The 4,581-nt window shown below is 44.8% G+C and overlaps 1 long non-coding RNA gene across 1 annotated transcript in view; it reads left to right on the top strand.

Annotated features, from left to right (window-relative positions):
• The first annotated feature begins 3,723 nt into the window (after positions 1-3,723).
• The window catches only part of LOC139234681 (uncharacterized), a 22,847-nt gene continuing 21,989 nt past the window's right edge, over positions 3,724-4,581 (top strand). The window contains exon 1 of the long non-coding RNA XR_011588324.1: positions 3,724-3,814. This is a non-coding gene — a long non-coding RNA (uncharacterized lncRNA). The remainder of the gene's footprint in view (positions 3,815-4,581) is intronic.

The following is a 4,581-nucleotide window of genomic DNA, read 5'->3' as shown; positions in this document are numbered from 1 at the left end:
CCCTTCTCCTGACAACTCTTAGGAGTTCCAGTTGAGGGAAGTTTTGGGGCAGCCTTCATCCATCTCCCAGTGGGCTTGAGTCCAGAGCACAAGTGAACATAATTCAGAAATAATTGGCAAAAAACGTAGTTAAAGGCCATAAAAAGACGGGTGTGGAAAATGGAGATTATGCCCTAGTGCAGCAGGCTGTCTAATTTAATCCTTACTGTGAATGTATCTGCGTGCCATAAAGTCAACCACACGCTACCTTAATTTATTGGTTGCACTATCAAAAAAATAAAAATGTTTTATGTTTGAAGGAGAACGTGTTGGTGGGAAAGTTCTCTAAATCAGTTTTTATGTTTATTTCTAATGTTGTGGAAAAAAAAAAGATTTATCATGAATGAGGAGGAGTGACAAAGCCATAAGGGCTGCTAAGTGAATTCTGTTTTGTTTGGTTACAGTCATGGTACATGCTGATGCTTGCCCTAGAGCGGAAAAAATAATAAATTGGGGTCTTTAACTGGGAAAATTTAGAGGTGTTACAACAGCTAACCTATTGACTTTGATTTGGGATTGTGCCATGCAAGTGGGGGAAGAGAATTTGACAAAAAAAAGCCTCTGAATCCTTGGAATTATTATAACTCCTGGCACATAGAATCATACAGCCCAAAAGGAGGCTATTCGGCCCATCGAATCATTGCCAGCTTTTTAGGATCAGGGAGAGGATTGAGGGAGGAACCAAGTTATTTTCGCCACTGTTTCCTTCATGGGGCAGTTGTGTTTATGCCACTAACTCCACAAAATCCCAAATAACCTCCATTAACCAAGATAACCAATAGGGGAGTGGTCCAGTGACTGACTTGAACCCAAAACTCCAGGCTGACACTCCAGTGCAGTGCTGAGGGAGTGCTGCACTGTCGGAGGTGCCGTCTTTTTCGGATGAGACGGTAAACCGAGGCCCCGTCTGCTCCCTCAGTTGAATGTAAAAGATCCCATAGCGCTATTGAAGAAGAGCAGGGAAGTTCTTCCCGATATCCTGGCCAATATTTATCCCTCAACTAACATCAATAAAAACAGATTATCTGGTCATTATCACATTGTTGTTTGTGGGAGCTTGCTGTGCGCAAATTGGCTGTCGCGTTTCCTTCATTACAACAGTGACTACATTTCAAAGAAACTTCATTGTCTGTAAAGCGCTTTGGGACATTCTGAGGTCGTGAAAAGCGCTATATAAATGTAAGTCTTTTTTGTTTATCAGCTATTTACATCCGATTATATCTCCCAGCTATTGTTGAAGTACTGTTATCACTATGTTGAAGTGGATACCCAGATCATAACGTTTTACAACATTTAACCCTTCTCATTGCTTGCATGTCCTGACACCAGGCTGGCACTCTATTAACTCCTTTGTTTATGGATCTGCAAGATCCTCTGATTAGGCAATAATGAACATGAGATGTTCAATACAGTTCATGGAGAAATTGAAAGCTACAGTGGACACCCAGGCCCCACAACCTAAATGAATGTGACCTTCAACTTTGATCTTTGCACTATATTTGTTTTCACATGAGAGATTAAGAACGTAAGAAATAGGAGCAGGAGTCATCCATATGGCCCCTCGAGCCTGCTCCGCCATTCAATGAGATCATGGCTGATCTTCTGCCTCAACTCCACCTTCCCGCCCGATCCCCATATCCCTCGATTTCGCCTAGAGTCCAAAAATCTATCGATCTCAGTCATGAATATACTCAACAACTGAGCCTCCACAGCCCTCTGGGGTAGAAAATTTCAAAGATTCACAACCCTCTGAGTGAAGAAATTCCTCCTCATCTCAGCCCTTCTGAGATTATGCCCCCAGTGACTCTCAAACCAGGGGAAAAATCCTCCCTGCATCTACCCTGACAAGCCCGCGAAGAATGTTGTATTAAATCAATGCCTCGTGTGTGGTTTGTGGGGATGGAAAATCTTCCATGGAAATGGAGGGAGTTTTTCTGGACAACATTCCTCCCTTAATCAGTACCATCAAAAAAAAAACAAATTGGCTTATTTATCTCACTTGTTATTTGTAGGACCTTGCTGGGTGGCCTTGCTGCGTGCAAGTTGGCTGCTGTATTTGCTTGCATAACAGTGCCTGCACTTGGAAAGTAATTCATTGGTGGTGGAGTGCTTTGGAACATCCAGAAGACCAGGTAAGTTTTATTTTCCTTCTCCGTTTGAATTTTTTTTGGGGGGGGGCCGCCCGATGGATGAAGACAAGCCTCGCTGTGAGGAGACTGAGGCTCTGTGACTCAGACGCACTGTCCTTATTGCAAAGTCGTTCTGCTTTCATTTTACTCCAACCTTGCACCTGCCATCCATGTATTACTTCCCTGGCCCAAGACCGCCCTAAGTGGAGGAAATGCATCCGGGAGGGCGCTGAGCACCTCGAGTCTCGTCACCGAGAGCATGCAGAAATCAAGCGCAGGCAGCGGAAAGAGCGTGCGGCAAACCTGTCCCACCCACCCTTTCCCTCAACGACTATCTGTCCCACCTGTGACAGGGACTGTGGCTCTCGTATTGGACTGTTCAGCCACCAAAAAACTCACTTCAGGAGTGGAAGCAAGTCTTCCTCGATCCCGAGAGACTGCCTATGATGATGATGACTGCACATCCCAAACAAATTATAAATGTGGAAGCAAAATATCGCGGATGCTGGAATCTGAAATAAAAACACAGACTGCTTGAAATCTCAGTGGGTCAGGCAGCATCTGTGGAGAGAGAAATAGAGTTAATGTTTCGGGTCGATGACCTGGATAAAATGTAAAGGCTAAACAGTTCTGCTGATGCTTGAAAGCAAAGTCATTGGTTGAAACCATAATGTAAATGACTCTTCAAACATTACCACTTTTGGTCGAATGCAACATTCTAACGCAGAGTCGTCGACCTGAAACGTTAACTCTCTTTCTCTCGCCACAGATACTGCCTGACCCGCTGAGCATTTCCAGCATTCTCTGCAACTTATAAATGCTTCCATCCCCTGGATAACATGTGAGGGCTAAACAGTTCTGCCGAAGCTAGAAAGCAAAGTCATTGAAGTTAAAACCATAATGTAAATGACTCTTCAAACATTACCACTGGTCTAATGGAATTCATAACGGGAAAGGATTGCATGAGCTTTAAAAATGCATGTACCCTTCACGGGGAATGAATGAATTGGTAAATTGCTAAACTATGAACATCTGTGCTCTGTCACAAAACCAATACGGCACAGTATCTAAGGAGAGATATGATTTTCTATTGCGCTGCGCTGCGCTCTTGCTAACACTCATCATTGCACAGCATTAATACAAATGGTATCTGTTGTTGATCTTACTGCTGGCTGATAGCAATTCATGGGTCAGCACCAGGTTACTGATGCACTGAAAGAGAATTGAGGTTTTGCAATCAGTGCGGCTTTCCGTTTGTCCGGAGAAATCCTGGGCCGGCTCTGACTTGATGTCAAATACCCTTTCCTTCCGAAAGGGGCTGGTCGTTGTTGCTGTGATTTTAAAATCGCTTTCCCCACTTTGGAAACAGATTTGACATGGCAACTCATCCAGCGCCTTCGCTGGGTGGGGAAGTACATTTTGCACATTCCTTTGTTCAGCCAGCCAGTTTTGCTATTTTGACTAACACACCAGTCAGACTGACAGCAACAGAACACTGCCTGCCCTGTGAGGTCACCACTTGCCCTTCTCTCACACTGCAGTATATTCAACAAAAGGAGGCCATTTCTGTAACTACTGTCCCAACCGCAACAAATTCTGTGCCGGGCTGGCTGGTCCTCGCAGATGATTTCGAAATACAACGTCTGGTAAAACATCTCGTGATTTGTTTATTCCCGTTAAAGTGACCCTGTCTGATCCACGCGGGAGTCCGCTGGCCTCACTGTTGACCAGTCTTTATCGTTCATAATCCAACAGAAAATAAACTCCTTTCTGGTTTTATTTCAGATCGTGTACAGAGGGAGGTATTAATAGTGATTGATTTTTTAAATTCCAGATTAATAGCTGGCATTCAGGAAGCACTTTTTTTTTAGGGGGGGGGGAGTTGGGAAGGCTGAAAATATTTCCCCCCCCCCCCCCCGACAAGAAACTGGTTAAATTACTGCAGCAGATATACGAGGGACCTCTCGAAGGAAATCTGAAGCTCAACATGTCCCACAGAGTAATCCTCGCCTCTGCCCGAGCAGCCATTCATTTTCAGAACACTGGAAATCTGCAATATGAAAGTGGATTGGCTGCGGCCCCCCAGGGGCCTCTGTATCACTTCATCCTCTGCCTAGGGTAAAAAGCAATGCATACGTTTACAATATAAATGTGATTTAATCGACCTCCCTGTCAAATCGAAATGGCAAACTTATCAAACAAACTGAGGATTTGATGGCGAAGAATTTGAAAAAATATTCTTCCAGTGATTTCTTTTTTTCCCCTTCTCTCACTGCGGCGACGGAACCTGTGGCTTTGGGGTGTGTGGGGGTGGGGGGGAAGAAGAGGAGAGGGAGGGAGGGAGAGAGAAGGGGGGAGAGAGAGAGAGAAGGGGGGAGAGAGAGAGAGGGAGGGGGAGAGAGGGAGGGGGGGA

This window comes from Pristiophorus japonicus, chromosome 22, assembly GCF_044704955.1.
Source record: "Pristiophorus japonicus isolate sPriJap1 chromosome 22, sPriJap1.hap1, whole genome shotgun sequence".
NCBI lineage: Eukaryota > Metazoa > Chordata > Chondrichthyes > Pristiophoridae > Pristiophorus > Pristiophorus japonicus.
The sequence above is the reverse complement of the archived record's forward strand: the minus strand, read 5'-3'. Positions and strand labels throughout refer to the sequence as shown.